Source organism: Pseudophryne corroboree, chromosome 1, assembly GCF_028390025.1.
Source record: "Pseudophryne corroboree isolate aPseCor3 chromosome 1, aPseCor3.hap2, whole genome shotgun sequence".
In the NCBI taxonomy this organism is placed as follows: domain Eukaryota; kingdom Metazoa; phylum Chordata; class Amphibia; order Anura; family Myobatrachidae; genus Pseudophryne; species Pseudophryne corroboree.
Genome location: NC_086444.1, coordinates 837,112,205 through 837,137,788, shown reverse-complemented (window position 1 = coordinate 837,137,788; position 25,584 = coordinate 837,112,205). Strand labels below are relative to the sequence as shown.

Below are 25,584 nucleotides of genomic sequence, written 5' to 3'. Positions count from 1 at the left end.
TTGCCAGTCTCTGGTAGGCGACCAAACACATGTTTTGTTGTTACTTTCTGCCTTTTGTGAGTATGTGTCTTTTGTGTGTAAATGCATATAGCAAATTTCATGAAAATGTGGACACAGAGCCTAAGACATAAAAGTCGACATAGGTACAAGATGTTGGCAATTTTATTCAGCTGAAGTGCTCCATTTAGCTAATTTAGGAAAATCATTTTGATTTTTGATCTATTAATTAATATTAGGGCTCTTTAAACTATCAGTATTCATTGAATGAAAACAATATTATGGTTAGACTCCATTCATTTGCATATAAAGTAAGAAAAAGCTGGATGAAGTTTCTTGTTTATTGACTCCACACGTGCATGTACTGTAGTTCCCAGGCAGGGCCAAACTGTCCATCTGGCAGTTCTGGTAAATGAACTGGTCCAGCCGAGCACTAGATACGCCTCCTGGCGCTGAGCTCGGTGGGTGGGATTTCCATAAGATGCGCTGTCATGACATCACATTGCGCAGCTGCGTATTTGGTGACACACACTGGCTGCTGACGAGAGGAGCCGAGGATGTGCAGACGGTGCTGCAGATATCCCAGCTCATATGGCATCAGGTCTGGGTGTTAGTGGACATAGTTACTGTGGAGTTTGCCAGTGGCCAAAGGAAGAAGGGCAGCTGCAGTCAGCAATACAATACAGCCTGGTAAATATATTGCTGTCTTCTCCTGCTCTGACTGGATATAGTGCACTGTGAATAAGTTACAGCTCTATCTTATTCCTTTTTTCCTGTCTCTCTCTGCCATCCTCCTCTATTCCTCCTCTGTCTCTATCCTGCCTCATCCTATTCCTCCTCTCTCTCATCTCCCTCTATTCCTCCTCTCTCTCATCTCCCTCTATTCCTCCTCTTTCTCTCTCTCTCTTCCATTTGTTCCTCCTGTCTTTCTGCCATCTCCCTCTATTTTTCCTCCTCCTCTCTCCTGCCTCCTCTCATTCCTTCTCTCTGTCTCCCGCCTACCCTGTTCCTCTCTCTCTTTCTCTCCCATCTCCCCTATTCCTCTCTCCCATATTTCCATATTGCTCTTCTCTCTCCCCCACATCTCCCCCCCTTTCCTTCCCCTGTCTGCCCTATTCCATCTCTCTTCCTACCTTGTCTTCCCCTTTTCCTCATCTTTATCTCTCTCCCATTGCAGTTTATTCTTATTCTCTCCCATCTGCCCCTATTCCTGCTCTCTCTCTCCTGTCTCCCCCTATTCCGCCTTTCTCTCACTCCCATACCATAGGAGGAGTCTATTTAAGGAACCAGACTTGAAAACGAGATGGGCATGTGTGCTTTAAATGCCAGGGCCTGTTTTAGTCCTAGTCTGGCACTGTTCTTAGGCATTGATTGACATGTTTCTAAGGAGTGTGCAATCCCTGTAGAGAAATCTCTGGTCATCAGTTCTTGTGAACTACCACAAGATGGGAGGGGGCATGGCTCAGAGATTGTGTACTGATTTGCATGCAGCAGTGTGACAGGCATATCAGGCAGCTACCTGCAGATAGAAGGCCCTCTGTATATTTATGCAGGATGTACCCAGATGTGCTATCAAAATTAGACACTTTTGCTTTATTAGAGCAGGCCGTGGATCTAACCAGCAGTGGGTCCTGTTGTACCTTAGGGATTTCACTCTCTGTCTTTATCAACTAGCAAAATGTCTGGGTCTGCATCAATTACATTTAATTGCACAGTATAATGGCCCTCATTCCGAGTTGTTCGCTCGGTAAAAATCTTCGCATCGCAGCGATTTTCCGCTTAATGCGCATGCGCAATGTTCGCACTGCGACTGCGCCAAGTAAATTTGCTATGCAGTTAGGAATTTTACTCACGGCTTTTTCATCGTTCTGGTGATCGTAATGTGATTGACAGGAAATGGGTGTTACTGGGCGGAAACAGGCCGTTTTATGGGCGTGTGGGAAAAAACGCTACCGTTTCCGGAAAAAACGCAGGAGTGGCTGGAGAAACGGAGGATTGTCTGGGCGAACGCTGGGTGTGTTTGTGACGTCAAACCAGGAACGACAAGCACCGAACTGATCGCAGATGCCGAGTAAGTCTGAAGCTACTCAGAAACTGCTACGAGGTGTGTAATCGCAATATTGCGAATACATCGTTCGCAATTTTAAGATGCTAAGATTCACTCCCAGTAGGCGGCGGCTTAGCATGAGCAAATCTGCTAAAATCCGCTTGCGAGCGAACAACTCGGAATGAGGGCCAATATACATATGACTGACAATAATGAGCGTTGCACATGACACCTCAGAACCATCTGCAAGTAAACACACATCTGCTAGCATCTGTTAGTAAAGCCATGATGTCTGAGTTTTATCCCTTGCTACGCTGTTACAAGTAGTTTTATTAACCCATGCTGTCACAGAAACACTACAATCAATTTTCTAGCTTTACGCCATGGATGTAACTGTGTAATGGTACAGTTTGTATGCACTGTTGAAGTTGGACAGCATTACTGTGTCTACTCCATGTTTTGGTTCCAACAGGGAGGCTTCAAATCCCTAACCATAATGATCACCAACCATACTTCTGCCAATGCTCAGCACCATTTTGTCACTGTGTTAGGGTGCCACATTGGAAGATGGACGTCTTCCACTTAGCTTCAGGAATCCCTGCATTTACTGCATTCTATTATACTAATCCACAGGCTGATACCCCTTGTATCCTGCACCACTGCCCTGATACAGTCACTGGCTGGTGACCTACACGCTCCTCTAAAGCTCTGCTCCATGCAGGATTAGTATGTGATCCCAGCGGATAGGATGCCAGCATTCACAATACAGACGCTGGCATCCTGATGGTCATGATCCTGACAAGGGTGAGGAAACATATTCCCCCCAATCCTAACCCTCCGTTACCACAGCCTAACCTTAACATTGCCCTTAGTGACCAAACCTAAGCCCCTACCCCACCCTCAGCCAAATCCTAACCCTCTCAGCTATACTTACCTTCGAGATCCCGACTGTCTGGATCCCGACCTGGTTGGTTTCCAGCATCAGTGTTCTGGTGGCTGTTGGGATTGCAGCGTTAGTATTTCAGCTACCAGGATCCCGAGATCCAGGATCCTGAGTGTATACCCACTCCCATGCATAAGAGTCTGTGTAACCATAACTGTGAGTACAACTGTACACTTCACATTACTGCATTCGCTGGTGTGTACATGCACTCTGCCACCTATACCAACATATTCCAACAGTTACAACTGTTTCAAACTTGAGCACAATCCACATGGGTGTCTTATACAGGCATTTGTTTATGTAACAATGTGTCACACCTGGCGCAGATGCTCATATGAAGACCTCTACAAGTAACTGAGGTGTTTTTGTCTGTTGATCCTGTTTCTGAGTCTAACGATACATCATACAATTAATACACACTTTCAATTACATTTTAGTATGTTGCTAGTATTAATATAACAATTGGCAATGGATTTGTTTTGCTTGAGATTGAAATTTGATGCGTAATAGTATATTATTTTTATATTGTGTTGCTGTAAAAACATAATGAAAGTGATTTACGTCTGTTGGTGACCTCTTTATTCAACTTGTGCAATTTTAATTTGTTCCTAACCTGAAGTACATCTAAAGATTGATTAAAATGACAGTGGATTTTGCAAGGTAAAAAGAAAAAAAAATTCACATCAGTAAAGCGGTGTACTGAGGGAACAGAGATTGGCTGTCTGGTGCATAGTAGAGATGAGCGGGTTCGGTTTCTTTGAATCCGAACCCGCACGAACTTCACTTTTTTTTCCACGGGTCCGAGCGACTCGGATCTTCCCGCCTTGCTCGGTTAACCCGAGCGCGCCCGAACGTCATCATGACGCTGTCGGATTCTCGCGAGGCTCGGATTCTATCGCGAGACTCGGATTCTATATAAGGAGCCGCGCGTCGCCGCCATTTTCACTCGTGCATTGAGATTGATAGGGAGAGGACGTGTCTGGCGTCCTCTCCATTAGAATAGAGATAGATAGATTAGATAGAGAGAGATTGTGCAGAGTCGCAGACAGAGTTAGTTTACCACAGTCAGTGACCAGTGCAGTTGCTAGTTAACTTTTATTTAATATAATATATCCGTTCACTTCTCTCTGCTATATCCGTTCTCTGCCTGAAAAAAAAAACGATACACAGCACAGTCAGTCACACAGTGTGACTCAGTCTGTGTGCACTCAGCTCAGCCCAGTGTGCTGCACAGTCATCAATGTATAAATTAAAAGCTTATAATTAATTGTGGGGGAGACTGGGGAGCACTGCAGGTTGTTAGCAGGAGCCAGGAGTACAATTATATTAATTAACAGTGCACACTTTTGCTGCAGGAGTGGTGACCAGTGCCTGACCACCAGTATAGTATTGTTGTATACTACTAATATCTCTTTAAATATCAACCAGTCTATATTAGCAGCAGACACAGTACAGTGCGGTAGTTCACGGCTGTGGCTACCTCTGTGTCGGCACACGGCAGGCAGTCCGTCCGACCAGAATTGTATTATTTATTATTATATACCTACCACCTAACCGTGGTTTTTTTTTCATTCTTTATACCGTCATAGTGTCATCCTAATTGTTACGAGTATACTACTATCTCTTTATCAACCAGTGTACAGTGCGGTAGTTCACGGCTGTGGCTACCTCTGTGTCGGCACACGGCAGGCAGTCCGTCCGACCAGAATTGTATTATTTATTATTATATACCTACCACCTAACCGTGGTTTTTTTTTCATTCTTTATACCGTCATAGTGTCATCCTAATTGTTACGAGTATACTACTATCTCTTTATCAACCAGTGTACAGTGCGGTAGTTCACGGCTGTGGCTACCTCTGTGTCGGCACACGGCAGGCAGTCCGTCCGACCAGAATTGTATTATTTATTATTATATACCTACCACCTAACCGTGGTTTTTTTTTCATTCTTTATACCGTCATAGTGTCATCCTAATTGTTACGAGTATACTACTATCTCTTTATCAACCAGTGTACAGTGCGGTAGTTCACGGCTGTGGCTACCTCTGTGTCGGCACACGGCAGGCAGTCCGTCCGACCAGAATTGTATTATTTATTATTATATACCTACCACCTAACCGTGGTTTTTTTTTCATTCTTTATACCGTCATAGTGTCATCCTAATTGTTACGAGTATACTACTATCTCTTTATCAACCAGTGTACAGTGCGGTAGTTCACGGCTGTGGCTACCTCTGTGTCGGCACACGGCAGGCAGTCCGTCCGACCAGAATTGTATTATTTATTATTATATACCTACCACCTAACCGTGGTTTTTTTTTCATTCTTTATACCGTCATAGTGTCATCCTAATTGTTACGAGTATACTACTATCTCTTTATCAACCAGTGTACAGTGCGGTAGTTCACGGCTGTGGCTACCTCTGTGTCGGCAGTCGGCAGGCAGTCCGTCCATCCATAATTGTATTATTATTATTATAATATATACCACCTAACCGTGGTTTTTTTTTTCATTCTTTATACCGTCATAGTGTCATACTAGTTGTTACGAGTATACTACTATCTCTTTATCAACCAGTGTACAGTGCGGTAGTTCACGGCTGTGGCTACCTCTGTGTCGGCAGTCGGCAGGCAGTCCGTCCATCCATAATTGTATTATTATTATAATATATACCACCTAACTGTGGTTTTTTTTGCATTCTTTATACCGTCGTCATAGTGTCATACTAGTTGTTACGAGTATACTACTATCTCTTTATCAACCAGTGTACAGTGCGGTAGTTCACGGCTGTGGCTACCTCTGTGTCGGCAGTCGGCAGGCAGTCCGTCCATCCATAATTGTATTATTATTATAATATATACCACCTAACCGTGGTTTTTTTTTCATTCTTTATACCGTCGTCATAGTGTCATACTAGTTGTTACGAGTATACTACTATCTCTTTATCAACCAGTGTACAGTGCGGTAGTTCACGGCTGTGGCTACCTCTGTGTCGGCAGTCGGCAGGCAGTCCGTCCATCCATAATTGTATTATTATTATAATATATACCACCTAACCGTGGTTTTTTTTTCATTCTTTATACCGTCGTCATAGTGTCATACTAGTTGTTACGAGTATACTACTATCTCTTTATCAACCAGTGTACAGTGCGGTAGTTCACGGCTGTGGCTACCTCTGTGTCGGCAGTCGGCAGGCAGTCCGTCCATCCATAATTGTATTATTATTATAATATATACCACCTAACCGTGGTTTTTTTTTCATTCTTTATACCGTCGTCATAGTGTCATACTAGTTGTTACGAGTATACTACTATCTCTTTATCAACCAGTGTACAGTGCGGTAGTTCACGGCTGTGGCTACCTCTGTGTCGGCAGTCGGCAGGCAGTCCGTCCATCCATAATTGTATTATTATTATAATATATACCACCTAACCGTGGTATTTTTTTTTCTTTCTTTATACCGTCATAGTGTCATACTAGTTGTTACGAGTATACTACTATCTCTTTATCAACCAGTGTACAGTGCGGTAGTTCACGGCTGTGGCTACCTCTGTGTCGGAACTCGGCAGGCAGTCCGTCCATCCATAATTGTATTATTATTATAATATATACCACCTAACCGTGGTTTTTTTATTGCGCCTCATTGCACCTCTTTTTTTCTTTGCGTCATGTGCTGTTTGGGGAGGGTTTTTTGGAAGGGCCATCCTGCGTGACACTGCAGTGCCACTCCTAGATGGGCCCGGTGTTTGTGTCGGCCACTAGGGTCGCTAATCTTACTCACACAGCTACCTCATTGCGCCTCTTTTTTTCTTTGCGTCATGTGCTGTTTGGGGAGGGTTTTTTGGAAGGGACATCCTGCGTGACACTGCAGTGCCACTCCTAGATGGGCCCGGTGTTTGTGTCGGCCACTAGGGTCGCTTATCTTACTCACACAGCGACCTCGGTGCAAATTTTAGGACTAAAAATAATATTGTGAGGTGTGATGTGTTCAGAATAGGCTGAAAATGAGTGTAAATTATGTTTTTTGAGGTTAATAATACTTTGGGATCAAAATTACCCCCAAATTCTATGATTTAAGCTGTTTTTTAGGGTTTTTTGAAAAAAACACCCGAATCCAAAACACACCCGAATCCGACAAAAAAAATTCGGTGAGGTTTTGCCAAAACGCGTTCGAACCCAAAACACGGCCGCGGAACCGAACCCAAAACCAAAACACAAAACCCGAAAAATTTCAGGCGCTTATCTCTAGTGCATAGCGACTGGGGAGGAAATTGCAAATGAGCCTGATCCATTATCATCATCATTATCACCCCTACACTGTGTTTATTTAAAACATTACAGCTTTATGATCAGCAACGTTAGTATAGCAGAAATATGCAATACAAACATGGGCCCTCATTCCGAGTTGATCGGTCGGTATTTTTCATCGCATCGCAATGAAAATCCGCTTAGTACGCATGCGCAATATTCGCACTGCGACTGCGCCAAGTAATTTAACAATGAAGATAGTATTTTTACTCACGGCTTTTTCTTCGCTCCGGCGATCGTAATGTGATTGACAGGAAATGGGTGTTACTGGGCGGAAACACGGCGTTTTATGGGCGTGTGGATGAAAACGCTACCGTTTCCGGAAAAAACGCAGGAGTGGCTGGAGAAACGGAGGAGTGTCTGGGCGAACGCTGGGTGTGTTTGTGACGTCAAACCAGGAACGACAAGCACTGAACTGATCGCACAGGCAGAGTAAGTCTGAAGCTACTCTGAAACTGCTAAGTAGTTTGTAATCGCAATATTGCGAATACATCGGTCGCAATTTTAAGAAGCTAAGATACACTCCCAGTAGGCGTAGGCTTAGCGTGTGTAACTCTGCTAAATTCGCCTTGCGACCGATCAACTCGGAATGAGGGCCATGATGTTTAATTTTGTTGAATTCCAGAAAAAAAGTGTAATATCACTTTCTTTTTGTTAGACAGTGGATCACTCTGCAGTGTGTCTCTGTTCCCAGCACTAGAGGCAGCTTCTCTGCTCTAGTGTTTTCCATCCTAGTGTTAGCTCAGTGCAGGAGGAGGTGCTTAGTGCACAGTCTGAGAGAGTTCTTCCTGGGAGAGACAACTGCACTGACGTGCAGCTTCTGCTCTCCTGTGTGTGTGACCTTGTCTACCCCACAGCTGCACCCTGTGTGTATATAGCAGCATCTTGTGTGTACTGAGATGCTATGTTACTGCTGTACGGCTTCACATGTATACTGTGAGTTCCTGCTGCTGCAGAACATCTTCGATATACTACAAGCTGTTACCTCTGTTATTTGAATAAACTAATCATCCTGGTTAAGTGCCATTGTGTGGACTAACATCCGTATCCAACGTCACAACACTCTGTCAACAGGTTATGGGCCCAGGACCCCAAGTCAGAAAGGCATCCTAAAACAGAGGTACATAAGAAATGAAAGTGCAGCTGATTAAAGCAGGAGTACTTTTATTAAATATAGAGAAGAATGTACAGTACAGGGAACAGCATGAACTTTACAGAGCTAAAAGGCTCAGAGAATTACACAATGTGGAAATTCACCATGGAGATGCAGTTTAAGCGGGATAAGTTGTGGAAAGTAACAATTGAGCCAGGAGCAAACCCAAACCCAGTTGAAGTGAATAGAGCCATCGGGACGATAGGCTTGGCCGTGGAACAACATGTCTACTCCATTATCAGCGGGAAAGTGTCAGCCAAAGACATGTTAGCAGCTCTGCAATGGCGTATGAGGACAAAGGTCTGATGAGAAGAATAAACTTGAGCTGTATGCTGTAAGGGACAAAGTTAAGTGCCTGTAAAGACATGAACGATTATATTGATAAAATACTGTCAATAGCTCAGCAGTTGGCATCTGTATGGGCACAGGTGATGACGAAGAAGTGGCGATGGCGATGTTACAGAATCTGACACTAGAATTCTATTTCCTGGTAGTAGCTTTGGAGTCTAACTATACCAAGCTGACAACAGAAATTGTAAGAGCCAAGCTGCTGCTGTTCCAAGAATGTATTCCTGTCGGGAAACATGCTGAGGGTTCTGTCTTATACACAAAAAATACTAAGTCCAAAAAGCTCAAGATCAAGTGCTTTATATGTCACAAGGTGGGGCACAAGGCCTCAGATTGCAGACTGAGAAATTGCAGTGGTACGCAGAAGAAGCGTGTCAAACCAAATGAGTCAGAATTGAATGTAGCAGATAGTCACAAGAAGGATTGCTGGTACATGGACTCGGGTCCACTAGGCATTTCAGTTGTAATCAGGAATGGTTCAATTCACTGACAGCATGTGAATGCATTACAGTGAAAGGGAAGTGGACCCCACTAACACCACCATCCAAGCTCCACGGACCGTGACTACAGGTGTCTGAACCAGCCCCGGATTTACAACAATCATTTGTTCCACACAAGATCACACAGACTAAGGAGGACAACAGCAGTGTTCACCATTTCTAATGAGGACAAAGATTCCTAACAAGGACTCAATTCAATGGAAGCAATCCACCTCTAAATGGTGACCGGTAACTATACTGATCCTGCCGAACTGTGTTGCTAATAGAGACTGTGGGTACATGAGGGGCAACTATTAGGAACAGACACCAGCAGTCTGATTAAGAGGAGCAGAGAAGGTGTTATATGTATTCTGTACTTTTCTTACTATGAATTTGTTTTGATTGAGATGCGATACTCATCTCTTTTTATGAAATTATATTTATCTTAATAAATTGATATGAATCTTTAATCAATACCAATACAATTATTTTATATTTATAGCGCTGCTCATTTGTTATGTATTTCTGTTTATTCCAGGAGTGCCTCTCCTGTTTTTGTAGCAGCTGCTTGGTGCAGCAACTTTATATCAAGCGCCTGTTTTTCCTTGATAGGAGTTTTTCTGATTCAAACCAGTCAATGGAGCTGTGGCACTGGCGCCTAGGTCATCTGGGATCTGACAATGTCGAGAAACTACTCGATGGAATGGCAACTGGAATCACTGTGAGTAATACTGAGAGACCTGTGTGTGAGAGTTGTATAAAAGGAAATCAGACTTGCACCCCATTTCCTAAGTCTACTAGTAAAGCGGAAATACCACAAGCCCTAGTGCATACTGACGTATGTGGTCCGATAGAGATGGAATCAATGAGTGGCTACAGGTATTTTATAACATTTATTGATGATGCCACAAGGATGACGCTTGTATATATCATGAAAGTTAAAAGTGAAGTTGTCAATAAAATTGTGGAATACAAGAACCTGGTGAAGACTCAGACGGGTCTGAAATTAAAAGTCTTGATATCCGACAATGGTGGAGAGTATGACAACAGAGTTTTTGCACAGTTCCTGAAAAAATATGGAATACAGCATCAACTAACAATTGCTTACATGGCAGAACAACACAGTGTAAGTGAGTGTGCAAATCATACAAATGTTGAGAGAGCACGGACTATGTTGAGTGACGCAGGCCTGGAGAAAAGCTTTTGAATGGAAGCAGTGTCTACTGCAGTATATCTTAAAAACCATGTGCCTACAGTAGCTGTAAAAGGTAAAATGCCACTGGAGGCGTGGTCTAAAAAAAAGCCAGCTGTCAATCAAAAGCTTATGCACATATACTGCACCTACGGTGAAAAGACGGAAATTAGATCCAAAGTCAGTGGAATGTATTATGCTAGAATACTGTGAAGAAAGCAAACATTTAGGGTTTGGAATCTGCCCTGGTTAGGATTGCTATAAAGAGATAATAAAAAACAAATATGAAGATAGAAGTTGTTTACATAAACCAACATATGACTACTGACTTTGCCTCAAGGGTATTTATGCAGTAGCATCTGGTTGGTGGTGCTCCCAGACGTTAGTTCAGAATAAACTATTTTGTGGGGTTTTGCAGAGACGCAAAAAGACTGTTTAGTCTCTCTGGGGCACACTTTTTACATAGTAATGTAGTAAATATATAGGATAAATTATAAGGTAAGTATATTGAAGGTAAGTAATGATTTTTTCGTTAAAACTTAACTTTTATTAGAGGTATACAGATGAAAAAGAATGTTACCCTTTTGAGAAAAACTTTGAAAAAATTAGTTAAAAGTGTATTAAATAAATTGTCTATATCAGACATGAATAAAAAGACATTTTTCAGAGCTAAATTTTAGTTTTCCTGTTCTCTTGTTCAGAATCCTAAATCTATAATAGATATCTAAAAGGAACAGAAATCAGGCTTTGTGACTTCAAAAGCCCATGGGATACCTTGAGTGAGTATCAATTCAGGGATACCAATCTTCTAAAAGATAGTATTGAGTATAAAGAACCAGTCACTTCTGCTTTTGCCCCTCTGTTTCCATCGAATGGGCAATGAAAGAGTGTATGCGCCAAATTGTCTGGTTTTGAAAGAAGAACAGTACACTTCTGCTTTCCTGGGTAAGTATATAAATAACTGGTCCCCTATGTTACAGTACCTGGTATTCACAGAGGGTCTCCCCTTTTGGTACTGACCCGGCCCGACACTGCTTGGCTTCCAAGATCAGATGAGATCGGGCATGTCCAGTGTGGTATGACTGTAGCTGAAGTTATTGGGACGGGTTAATGTTCACGCAAGTTTACCCAAATTGGATGAGAGAATGTGCTGAAAATGAAAAAAATGGAGGATGACCGAGAAATAGAATAGGTATAGAGATAGATGATCATAAATTGATAAAATAGATAAGTATTACACTTCTGCTGTCCAAAAGGGAGCCTCTGTTGCTGTCGTAAGCATTGCAGAGAACAACCCTAAATTGTGAATGAGAGAGTGTAAGAAAAAGAAGTAGGATAGTTTCTTCACAATCTCAACCCTCAATGGTACCGAATAAACCAGTTGTCTGTTTCTCCAATTTCCAAGCAATAATGTAAAATAGACCTATTTAACCAGTATATAAGCAGTAATATGCAGTTACTTAAAAGTCAAAGAAAAATTATCCAGTCATATATCCTGCTTAGCAGCAGAAAAGGAGAGAGAGAAAGAGATTCACAAATACTATCCAAATTGTCTGTCTGGATAGAACTCACTGAAAAAGGATTGTATCCCAAAAAGGTTACTATGCAATGTATCTATTAGCATTTGTAACAATCCAGTGTCTAAATGTAGCACGGTGATGTAATGTATCTATTAATATTTGTAACAATACAGAGTCTAAATGTAACACGGTGACCTATGATAGTAAAAACATCTAAGTATCTCTTGTTGTATCAGAATTTAGGTCCCAGAATCAATTGCATAGAGCACAGGTTCTCAAACTCGGTCCTCAGGACCCCACACGGTGCATGTTTTGCAGGTCTCCTCACAGAATCGCAAGTGACATAATTAGCTCCACCTGTGGACCTTTTAAAATGTGTCAGTGAGTAATTAATACACCTGTGCACTTGCTGGGTTACATGCAAAATATGCACCGTGTGGGGTCCTGAAGACCGAGTTTGAGAACCACTAGCATAGAGCATGCACTGTCTTAACTGCAGCACAATTGATTCAAAGAAGGATGTCAGCAGTATGGCACTGTGAAGAAAGCAAAGGATTCAGGCTTTGAGACATTACAAAGAAATGTCTTCTAAAGTCTAGAGATGTGGTGAAACAGCACCAATCACTGAAACAGTGGAACAAGAATCACAGAATCATATGTATCGCTGGATGTACAGGCAGTGGAAAGCATGTCTGAACCTGAAAGAGTTGATACGGCTACCCATTCAGGAAACAGGCGTTCCCTGAGGAGCAATAAAGGTGTTCCATCCAAAAGATACAGTGAGGAATATACAAATATAGCTTACTGTGAACCCCAAAATATACAGGAAGCAAAATCAAGTAGCGACTGGAAAGAATTGAAGTCAGCAATAGATACAGAGCTGTCAGTTCTGGATGATAACAGTACAAGGGCTGTAGTTGAAAGGCCGAATAACCGTAAGACAATCAAGAACAAGTGGGTCTTTTGCAGAAAGCTGAATGCGGATGGGACTATTGCTCGTTATAAAGCCCGCCTTGTTGCTAAAGGATACACCCAAAAATCCAGGACCAACTACGGAGAGATCTTTTCGCATGTAACAAGGTACAGCACCTTGAGGTCAGTTATTGCCATTGCTACCACTTCATGATTTATTGTTATGCCAGTTAGACTTTGATTCTGCATTCCTAAATGGAGAGTTAATTGAGGAGATTTATATGGAACCACCTGATCATTATGACGAGAGTATGTTCCAAGAGGAAAAAGTTTGCAGCTGAAACAAAGATTCAATCTAAAAGGATCTAGGCCCTGCAAATCATTTGTTAGGCATGAGAATTGTACAAAACATGAAAGATAGGACTGTTACACTTGATCATTAGACATGTATTGAAGCAATACTTCGCAGGTATGGAATGACTGATGTAAAACCAGTGAGCACTCCTATTGATAAAAGCATAAAGATGGTAAAGGCCATGTCATCAACCAGCCAGGAGGAGATAGAGGAAAAGAGAGAGGTTCCTTATCAAAATGCTGTTGGTAACTTAATGTATGCAAGTATTGGGACTCGCCCCGACATTACACATGCAGTGAGCTGGGCAAGTCAGTTTACAATCAACCCTGAGAGACAACACTGGATTGCAGTTAAAAGAATATTAAGGTACTTAAAAGGTACAAGTTCATTAAAGTTGGCCTTTACAAAGTCAAAAGGTACGACTTTGGAAGTTTTCTGTGATGCTGAATGGGGATCAGATGAGGATGACCGTCGTTCCTATACGGGTTACTTGTTCATTTTGGCAGGTGCAGCCGTCAGCTGGCCGAGCAGAAAGCAACCCACTGTTGCCCTATCCACCACTGAGGCATGGCTCCTGCAGAAACTGCAAAAGAAGCTTTATGGATGAAGGAGACTTTACAGTATGTGAGCTTAGCCTTCTTTACCACAGTGAGACTATCAACATTGCGTGTGGTAACAAGTGAGCAATTGATTTGTCTTTCAGCACCAAGCATTATGGATGGTCCAAACACATTGCCATTAGACAACACTTTATCCGTGAGTTAGTGGAGAACAAATCTGTCAATGTGGATTACATAGCAAGCGAGAGCAATGCTGCTCATATGTTGTCAAATTGACTGTCATCACACTAGCTGAATATGTTCATGACAAAATGTGGACTGGAATACTTTTGAGAAATGTTGATTTGTTTTACTGTTTGCTTACCATGCTTTATTAATGTGTTTTTGGTTACAGGAAAACTTTATTGAGACATTTTTTATAAAGTGCTATGCAAATGTATGTAACTGGAGACAGCCTTGAGCGAGGGGGGGTGTTAGACAATGGATCACTCAGCTGTTTGTGTCTGTTCCCAGCACTAGAGGCAGCTTCCCTGCTCTAGTGTTTCCCTCCTAGTGTCAGCTCAGTGCAGGAGGAGGTGCTTAGTGCACAGTCTGAGAGAGTTCCTCCTGTGAGAGACAACTGCACTGACGTGCATCTTCTGCTCTCCTGTGTGTGTGTCTACCTTGCCGCCACACCCTGTGTGTATACAGCCGCATCTTGTGTGTACTGCTGTACTGCTTCACATGTATACTGTGAGTTCCTGCTGCTGCAGAACATCTTCTATATACTACAAGCTATTATCTCTGTTATATGAATAAACCAATCATCCTGGTTAAGTGCCGTTGTGTGGACTAACATCCCTATCTGACACCGCAACACTCTGCCAACACTTTTGTCTGTGAGCTGCGCTGCTGCAGGAGACTACAATCCCAGTGGGAGAGAGGGCAGCTGGGTGGCAGTAAGTCTCAGTGGGCTGAGGAGAAGCCTCCCTTTTTTCCTAAAAGGGCAGTTGCCTGAAACGGCAGTTAAAAATGAGAGGAGCACGAAGACTGTTAGGACAGGCGACGCCATCTTGTAGAGGGTAGAGGGGACAAAAAGCAGCTCCAGAGGGAGGGTGACATCTTAAGGACAGCAGTGGAGAATAAGCAGTGGTTTCAGGCTGAAAGATTCTCAGGGAAGCCGCTGTCACAATCTCAGAGAGATCCCATGTGAGAATAAGATGTGGACATGCAGAAATGCGGAGATACTCTAATAATCCCGCTGAGGCTGGAAGCTGTCCCTTCCGGCAGGGTACAGCAAGAAAGTATTTCCAGAAGAGGACCATCCTATATCAAGGTGAAACATTAATTTAGTTACTCTTCACTGTCTGTAAACCAAGTTTTGAACAATATTCCTAAGATTATTGAATTGTGTTTTCATACTGTATATATCACTGTGAAATATAGGGTTTTCCAAAATGGGCATATGACTCAGAGGTGGATGCAGTTGCTTTCTCCAGCAGCGTAACTGCAAAAATATACTAATGTCATAGTGGCAAGGATTAGTACAAAGTCGCCCACTGACGGTATCTCTGATCTGCTACTTGCGTACGGAGACTCACCATCAGTCGCACACCTCTGAGAAACCCTTTAGTTGCTCAGAATGTTCGCAGGGAGCAAGTTACTGGCGCAGGCTTAGACACGCCCATGCAACGATAATGAAATGCCGGCATTTGATTCACCATTTGATTTAGGCAGCTAAAACAGAAGTATAGTGATCTTCCAGTTTGGGGAGTCTGAGTTACGCTAGGTAATGATTCATTATTACTACATATGTACTTCAAATGCACTCTATGTACTATGTAATTCTTAATACATACTTCTAATGGAGAATTTTGCTCCAATGATTTGTTTTCATTTGTAGGAAGTAATTAATATTAGTCCAAGATTATAAATAATGACATTTACAGTAGGTTACATTTTAGTCAACACTCATCATATGGCAACAACTTTAACCACAGTTTTTTTGTAACTTCTATCAAAATATTTATGTATTTTAAAATATATTTTGCTGAGTTCTTATACAGTATATGTGGAACTATACCACATTTTTTTATTGATAATTAACAAAAATACTTTTTTATAGAAAAATCAACATTTCCTTAAAAAAAATTACCTTCTTTGAAATTTATATACAATTTTGTAAGTGTTTAGGTTGAACCCCAACTGTTTCGATACAGGAACCATTTAGGGATGTACCCAACATCAGCATTCATTTAGTTTGTGCAATACAACCTCCTAAGCTATTATAACTACTATTATAAAATTACGCTGGTGGCCAGTGGCACCCTGTAGCCTGTGGAGGTTACCAGATCGTCCTTAGAATGCTCCGGGCAGTGCTCCACTTACTAGAAACGGCAACCCCACCCCCTAGGTATGACATCATGATGTCACAGGTTTAGGGTGAAGGGCCGGCAAAGGGCGCACTTCCACCCTGTTATGGTGCTGACATACGGCTGTCCTCATGCACCAGGTGTGGATCATAGCATAGACAGTAACTAGGTCGACAGTCACTAGGTCGCCCACTAATGGGCGACAGTGACTAGGTCGACACCTGAAATAGGTCAACATGATCACTAGGTCAACATGAACAAGGTCGACATGGAAAAAGGTCTTCATGAGTTTTTTAAGTTTTTTGGGGTGTCGTTTTCTTGGTAAAGTGACCGGGAACCCCAATTAGTGCACCGTATCCCCTCGCATGGCTTTCTTCGCTCGTTAGGTTACCATTCCCAATCATAGTCTACTTGGATCATAAAGTATGAAAAAGTTTTAAAAATGAAAAAAACGTGAAAAACTCATGTCGATCTTTTTCCATGTCGACCTTCTTCATGTCGACCTAGTGACCATATAGACCTATAGACCATGTCGACCAATAGTGGTCGACTTAATTAGTGTCAACCTAAGTACTGTCGACCTAGAGACCGGATGCCGCCTTGGATGGAGATAAAGTCGACGGAGATAAAGTACCAGCCAATCAGCTCCTATCTGCCATGCCACAGGCTGTTTGAAAAATGACAGTTAGGACCTGATTGTCTGGTACTTTATCTCTGTCGATTTTATCTCCATCCAAGGCTTAGTAAATAGATCCCTTAGTCACCTGTGCATGTTTAAAGAAACCCTGAAAACATGAGCTGTTGTGGGTGTTTAAGGAATGGAGTGCTTGCTCAAATTGTTTCAGCCTTACACTCTACCGGATCTGCATCAATAGTAAAGTACAATTATTCTCAGTGAGAAAGCCGTCTTAGGGACTGATAAGTAACTAATGCATTTCAAAAATGCTCATATATTGGTCCATGGTAATAGATACTATGAACTGTTTTATACATAAGTGACAAGTATTTCTGCTTCCAGGTTATCAGAATTACAAATTTATAATGTTAAAAAAAAAAATAGTTCTACAGCAAACATTTTAATGTGAAAGTCAAATCCTTGCACTAAACTCCAAAGCTTTTAACTAGAAGTAGCTAAATTATTCATGGAAAAGGTGACAGTGAATTGCTTTACTAAGAAAAAAATATAAAGTAATCCTCATTACAAATTTGTGATAAATATAAGCTACATAGTCAAACATGCATTGAACTTTAAAACTAGTCATAAGAGGTTAATGAAAATTACATATTGTTTTTTTATGTGATTATTAGTTATCATCACATAAACATTGCTTAGACTAGATTTATTATTTATAATTGAGAGCATTAAACTTTTATACAACATTACTGAAGCACTATTTTAGTTTAGATCTTGCATCCAATGAAATCGATATTTAATACATATTTGCCATTCACTTTATTTTGTTCTGAAATCCTCTACACTTTACAGACATGATTAAGTTGTATTTCCTTAAGACGATTTCCTTCCTAATCAATCCCTTGTTACATTTGATGCTACTGTAGATGTACTCTATACTATTTTGTTAGTCTTCATACATGTAGCGCATTTCGGCACACGCTATCCTTCACCGTAGAGGACTCAGAGCTGATTAACAACAGGGCGGCTTGGACAGTTGTTTAGGAGCCCTACATAGCTACATCACCAGCGTGAGGGGCACTGGGGCATAGGTGAACTGGGGTTTCTGGGTGACATAATGTAAAGTGGGGGCACTAGAGTGTGTATAACACATTTGTGGTGCTGGTAGTATTTACACATTACAGTATTATTATTTTTTTTATAAAATTGGCACCACATCTTATTGACAATTTTATTGGTAGGAGCCCCTACAGGTTAGCTTCCCTGGAGCCCCCACAAATATTGATCTAGCCCTAGGAAGACTAATCTGATTATATCCAGTTAGTCCTGCCCACTTTGTAGTAACGCTAAAGAGTTGCAGTCTGGCGCAATTGATCCACTATGTGCCAGGCATCCAATCACGCACTTTATTCAAAACTAACTATCTGGAGCAGACCCAGTTACAGCATTTTGCTCATCTGAGCCTCACATACAGTAAGCACCAAACAGAGAATTTATTATCACATGGCTTATATTCTAATTGATTTGGCTATAGCTGTCATATGTGCATAGGTGCACCAATAATATGCAATAAAATATGCACCATCTGCAGTGAATTTCCACCATGCACAGTTTGTGAAACTTGCTAAAACTTATGTTTTCTGGAACTGTTCAAAATATAAACGCATTGCCATAACGAATGACCTTTTATTATGTAGTTATTACCCAATGGCAAATTATATTACAACTATTAAATGTGAAATTCATTGCTGTTGACCCTTATAAATAATCTGATACTTCTTCACCTGCTGCTAAAATGAATATCTTTATGAATGTTCTCCCTAATATATTGTTAATTCCTAACTACTGCTATTCAGTAATGCCATGTACTGACCTGTATTAGCAGCTTTACAGTAATCTGAAGTTTAAAAGCATTATCGACATACAGTAAGAGAGGCTTTTCATAAGCCACACTTTAAAATTATGGGTTGTTAATTCTTAGCAAACATGATATCCATAAATGTCTGCATAAATTCATACAGCGACATGAGACTATGCAGATAGATGAGCCAGAAACCTGACAGATAAAATAATTTTTCAGCTGTAGAAATAAATTGGATGAAAGAGCAGCAAAGTTGTAAGGATTCAAGTAGGCAATATAGAAAAGCTCATATTAACCATGAAGAGGCCCGGGAGTGCAGGGGAGGTGTGACCTTGCCATCCTTCCAATGCTGTGACCAAGTCAACCATAAATTCATACTGAATTATGGGTAGTAGAAGCACTCCTTCCTGGTTCCGGTATGAATGGTCGACCATGTTATGGTCGACAGTCATTAGGTCGACCACTATTGGTCGACATTGACATGGTCGACACATGACAGGTCGACACATGAAAAGGTCGACATGAGTTTTTTTACTTTTTTTGGTGTCATTTTTTGCGTAAAGTGACTGGGAACCCCAATTAGTGCACCGGGTCCCCTCGCATGGCTCACTTCGCTCGCCATGCTTTGGGCATAGTGGCTTCGCTCCGCTACCGCTTCGCTCAGCACAGATTACCATTCCAATCGTAGTCCACGTGGATCGTAAAGTATGGAAAAGTTCCCCAAAAGAAAAAAAAGTTTAAAAACTCATGTCGACCTTTCATGTGTCGACCATTTTCATGTGTCGACCATGTGTCCATGTCGACCATGTCAATGTCGACAAAATAGTGGTTGACCTAATGACTGTCGACCATAACATGGTCGACCATGTGAATGGATACCCTCCTTCCTATAGACACACCTCCAACAGGCAGGCCTGCCGGAAATCTCAGCTGCCCTGGATGCATATATAAATAGTTATAGCAGGGCATGGCTGCCATACGGGTGTAGTATGGCTGACCGGCGGTCAGGAGACCGGCGGTCAGCTTACCGACGCCGGGATCCCGGCAGCATACCAACGCTGGGATCCCGGCGGGGAGGGGCGAGTGCAGCAAGCCCCTTGCGGTCTCGGTGGCGACCTACGGTCGCCACGGGTTCTATTCCCACTCTATGGGTGTCGTGGACACCCACGAGTGGAAATAGTCCCTGTTGGTCGGCATGCCGACCATCGGGATAGTGAGGCGTCGGGATGGAGGAAGAGGTCATGTGACTGTCAGTCTGCCGACCGCCGGTCACATGAATACCACTCCTGCCATACAGCCTAAACTGTAGCCAGTGTGTTTTAGGCCATAGTGCAGCCATTGGGGGGACTGCATGTACTGCAGTCTCGGGCCCAGACAGAAAAGGTGGCCCTGGTGGCAGCAGTGTGGATTTGTCACCAGGCCGCCAGCTTCCAGCCAGCAAGCTCTGATTGTCCTGCGACCAGCGTCAGATTTGACATGCCACCGGGGCTTTCTCTTCATGGCTTCCTGCTGGTCCACCTGCTAAAGTCAGCTAGAGGCCTGATACAAAATCTGCCCCTGCTGTTTGTACACAGGGAAATATGAGAGGCTGCAGGATTGACTAGGGGGGTGTATGTGGAGTGGGAGGCTGCTGATCAAACAATGGGAAGTGAAAGGCTGCTAGATGGACAGGGGGTGGTGAGAGGCTGCTGGATGGACAGGGGGAGGTGCGATGCTACTGGAGGTAAGATGCTTCTGGTAGAAGTGGGACATGGGGAGGTGAGAAGCTGCTGGAGGGAGTGGGATACGGGGAAGTGAGTTTGCTTTAGGGATACAGGGGGAGTACAGAGGATTCTGGAGGGACACGGGAGGTGAGAGGCAGAGCCATAACTGTGCCAGAAAGAGAGTTGTCGCCCACCCCCACTCCCCATTTTTTCAATAGGGACATAAGGCACATACCTCGTGGGGAAGGGGCATAACAAGATTGATTCCAGAGAAAGTCCATTCTATGATGCCCTGTCCCACATTTTATACTGTAAGAAAATGGATTTGGACGCAAATTCTCTATACCACATTCATGTACTCAACCCAAGATCTTGCCACCATTCAGTCACAATACCCCTCATTAAATAACACATTTCAATATACTGCCACACCCAGGACTCAAACCCACAAACTGCTGCATCCCAGCCAAACACCTCACCCACCAAGCCACTTGATCGCCCACAAAAACTATGACATTTTTTACTATATGAAGATATTTGTGCCCAGTAAAGAAATAATCAGCGCCATAATTGAGCAGATCCCTGCAGTGTATCCCTGCAGTGCATCCAATCCCTTGCAGCCAAACACTACATAGAGGTGCCCAGTCATAACGCTGGTCACCCCTTCACAAAGTACAAGGTAAGCTTCAAATAGTTAGGACTGTTCAAAGAGCTATCAAGTCAAGTCCATGAATGTTGTATAGGTATTAGTGACAGAGGGGGTCAGGGTAGGAGACAGGGGTGGTCAGGAGATGCTGGGCTTCTAAAAGGGGGGAAGCTGCAAGTGAAGTAATTAAAACAGATAATTGACAAGTGCTGCCAACAGCGCCCCCTATCCTACAGTGCTATGTGTGGTGCCCCCTCCGCACACACCTAGTTACATGAGGCTGCTTTTAGGACACAGGGTGTAGGTGAGAGGCTGCTGGTAGGGGGGCCCTGCCTATTTTGTCAGTCCCGGACCCACAATTTCTGATGGCAGCCCTATCAGGCCTGCTACACATCAGAATAACCAGCAATCGGGCCAATGGTCAGGGTGATTTCTCTTCTCACCGGACTTTGCCAGATTGCCAAATGCTTCTTGACACCTCTCTGCAGCAGTTATTCATTTTATGCACCATAGTAGTGCCCTAGTTAACATTATGCCCCATAGTAGTGCCCTAGTTTATTTTATAAACCATCAGACTTTTGTAGTTTACATGATGTTACACTGTAGCGTCGCCAATACACATTATGCCACACAGAATCATTAATTAACATTATTACATACAGTGACCCCAGTTCATATTATGCCACATTACAGTGCCACCTGTTCATACTGTGCCACATTAAAGTGCCCTTCAGTTCAGATTAAGCCATGTTACAGTAAACCAGTTCATATTATGCCACACTATAGTGCCTCCTTTCATATTGTGCCACATTAAAGTGCCCCAGTTCTTATTAGGTGACAGTACAGTGTCCTTCACATTACAATGAGCAGATCAAGTTATTACACATTACAGTGCCCTCCAGTTGATACTGTGACAAATTACAGTGACCTCCAGTTCAAATTATGCCACACTACAGTGCCCATTTACCATTATAGGGCCATATGCAATTGCGGTCGAATTGCAGCAAATGTCGAAAAATGGGGCATTTTCGACAAAAAAAACCTGTCGAATTGGATTAGACAATGCAATACAGTACTTTTCGTCAAAAAAAGTGCCGTTTTAGATTCGACTTTTTGCAATTCGACATTTTCAAAATTCGACATGTCTGCAATGGTAAAAATGCGGCTTTTCGACAAAAGTATATTCAATTGAAGAATGTCGATTCGACAACAGTGCTTTTCGACAGTCATTTCGTCAATTTCAGTCCGCCTCATTTTGCTGTCGTGATATAATAACATTTTTTAAAAACATGTTTTTTTGTGTTTTTTTGATTGCTACTAGCATATCTATTTATATTAGAAGGGATTATCTACTTGGTTTGTCTATTTAGGAGCCACAAGTATTATTTAATATATTTTTTAAAAGAATATATATATTTTTTTTACTGACTAAATAATATGGAGAGATCAGTGCATGTTTTTCAGTGGGAAGGGGTGGGAATGGGTTAAAAATCAAGAAAAAAATGCGTGGGGTCCCCCTTCCTAAGCATAACCAGCCTCGGGCTCTTTGAGCCGGTCCTGGTTGTAAAAATACGGGAGGAAAAATGACAGGGGTTCCCCCGTATTTTAACAACCAGCACAGGGCTCTGCGTCCGGTCCTGGTGCTGAAAATATGGGGGACAAAAGACGTAGGGGTCCCCCGTATTTTTAACACCAGCACCGGGCTCCACTAGCTAGAGAGATAATGCCACAGATGGGGGACACTTTTATATAGGTCCCTGCGGCCGTGGCATTAAATCCCCAACTAGTCACCCCTGGCCGAAGTACCCTGGAGGAGTGGGGACCCCTTAAATCAAGGGGTCCCCCCCTCCAGCCACCGAAGGGCCAGGGGTGAAGCCCGAGGCTGTCCCACCCATCCAAGGGCGGCGGATGGGAGGCTGATAGCCAAGTGTAAAAAAAAAAGAATATTGATTTTTGTAGCAGAACTACAAGTTCCAGCAAGCCTCCCCCACAAGCTGGTACTTGGAGAACCACAAGTACCAGCATGCGGGGGGAAATGGGCCTGCTGGTACCTGTAGTTCTACTGCAAAAAAAATACCCAAATAAAAACAGTTCACACACACCGTGACAGTACAACTTTATTACATACATGCACACCGACATACACACATACTTACCTATGCTGACACGAGGCTCGGTCCCCTTCTCCACGTAGAATCCACGGGGTACCTGTAAATAAAATTATACTCACAACAATCCTGTGTAGATCGGTCCTCTTCAGAGTTTGTAATCCACGTACTTGGCAAAATAAAAAAACGCGAAACACGGACCATGCACTGAAAGGGGTCCCATGTTTACACATGGGAACCCTTTCCCCGACTGTCGAGACCCCCCGTGACTGCTGTCAAAGAGGGTCCCTTGAGCCAATCAGGGAGCGCCACGTCGTGGCACTCTCCTGATTGGCTGTGCGCGTCTGAGCTGTCAGGTGGCGCATAGCGCATAGGCGCTCCATTATATTCAATGGTGGGAACTTTGCGGTCAGTGGTTGACCGCGAGTAACCTCGAGGTCAACTGCTGACCGCAAAGTTCCCACCATTGAATATAATGGAGCGCCTATGCGCTATGCGCCGCCTGAGAGCTCAGACGCGCACAGCCAATCAGGAGAGTGCCACGACGTGGCGCTCCCTGATTGGCTCAAGGGACCCTCTTTGACAGCAGTCACGGGGGGTCCTGGCAGTCAGGGAAAGGGGTCCCTTTCAGTGCATGGTCCGTGTTTGGCGTTTTTTATTTTGCCAAGTACGTGGATTACAAACTCTGAAGAGGACCGATCTACACAGGATTGTTGTGAGTATAATTTTATTTACAGGTGCCCCGTGGATTCTACGTGGAGAAGGGGGCCGAGCCTCGTGTCAGCATAGGTAAGTATGTGTGTATGTCGGTGTGCATGTATGTAATAAAGTTGTACTGTCACGGTGTGTGTGTACTGTTTTTATTTGGGTATTTTTTTTGTAGTATAACTGCAGGTACCAGCAGGCCCGCTCCCCCCCCGCATGCTGGTACTTGTGGTTCTCCAAGTACCAGCTTGTGGGGGAGGCTTGCTGGGACTTGTAGTTCTGCTACAAATAACAATATTCTTTTTTCTGACACTTGGCTATCAGCCTCCCATCCGCCGCCCTTGGATGGGGGGACAGCCTCGGGCTTCACCCCTGGCCCTTGGGTGGCTGGAGGGGGGGACCCCTTGATTTAAGGGGTCCCCACTCCTCCAGGGTACCCCGGCCAGGGGTGACTAGTTGGGGTTTTAATGCCACGGCCGCAGGGACCGGTATAAAAGTGTCTCCCGGCTGTGGCATTATCTCTCTAGCTAGTGGAGCCCGGTGCTGGTGTTAAAAATACGGTGGACCCCTACGTCTTTTGTCCCCCATATTTTTTTGCACCAGGACCGGACGCAGAGCCCGGTGCTGGTTGTTAAAATACGGGGGATCCCCTGTCATTTTTCCCCCCGTATTTTTGCAACCAGGACTGGCTCAAGGAGCCAGAGGCTGGTTATGCTTAGGAGGGGGGACCCCATGCAATTTTTTTCAGGGTTTTTTGAACACTTTTGTGCCGTCCATGAAGTTGAATCCAGGACGCACACTATCGTCAATTGGTCCGTTTTTCGACAGCGGGACTGTCGAATCCGTTTTTTATTGAATATGTCGAATTCGGGTCCCGGCAGCTGGGATTCAACTGTCGAATTGTGTTGCATCCAAAAACGGTCGCATCCAAAAACGGTCAATTGCATATACCCCATAACATCCACTACACACTCCTCTCGCTGAAAATGTAATGTCACACAATTCAGGCTGGGCAATGGATCAGACCCAATTGCTTAGCTGGCAAATCTGGGAAATTTGTATGCAACTTTATAACTTGAGTCCTGGCCCTCCTAAGGATCTAGGCCCCATAGCAATGGCTCCCCTTGCACCCACTATAGTTACGCCCATGCCACAGCCTGATCACAGAGAAAGAAGAAAGATATAGAATAGACTTTCACAGCACCCCAGTTGATTGAACAGACCAGCTCACTGATCACAGTCCCTGGGTGCATCTAAGCATATTTCTATTTCATTTTTTTACTATATATATTTTTTCTTTATGCACGCAGCCAGTGTTCTGTGATAGACACTGGCTGCATGCCCCGTCTGTACTTAATGGGCACTACTGCCTTACCGGCCATGTGCAAAGTGTGTCTCTGCAAGTAAAGGCTTTCACGTATGCAAAAGCCTGATGCGGAAACCTCACTGAGACAGGGCTTTCTTCCCAGCATTTTAATTTAATACATTTTAATACATTAATGCAATATTTCCTAAATTCACAATGCGATATTAGGCAAAATGATCGCATCACAACTGCATCTAAATTGCAGATTGTGATAAATATGCCCCTAAAGGGAGGAGAGACATAAGTGTAGTAAATTGTTGTTTGTTATAAGAAAGCCAAGGGCTCCAAGCTTGATTAAACAGTTAGGATCTATTATTGATGCCAGAGATGATCTTTTTCATTGTTGCCACACTGTAAGAAGAATCCTATCCAGGATTATGCCATTTCACATTTAGT

General features: G+C 43.2%; 1 protein-coding gene and 1 pseudogene across 1 annotated transcript in view; one reads left to right on the top strand and one right to left on the bottom strand.

Annotated features, from left to right (window-relative positions):
- The window catches only part of ARHGAP24 (Rho GTPase activating protein 24), a 1,566,862-nt gene that overhangs the window by 510,248 nt on the left and 1,031,030 nt on the right, over positions 1-25,584 (top strand). The gene's annotated exons all lie outside the window — the stretch shown is intronic.
- On the bottom strand, positions 11,439-11,557 carry LOC134935382 (5S ribosomal RNA; annotated as a pseudogene).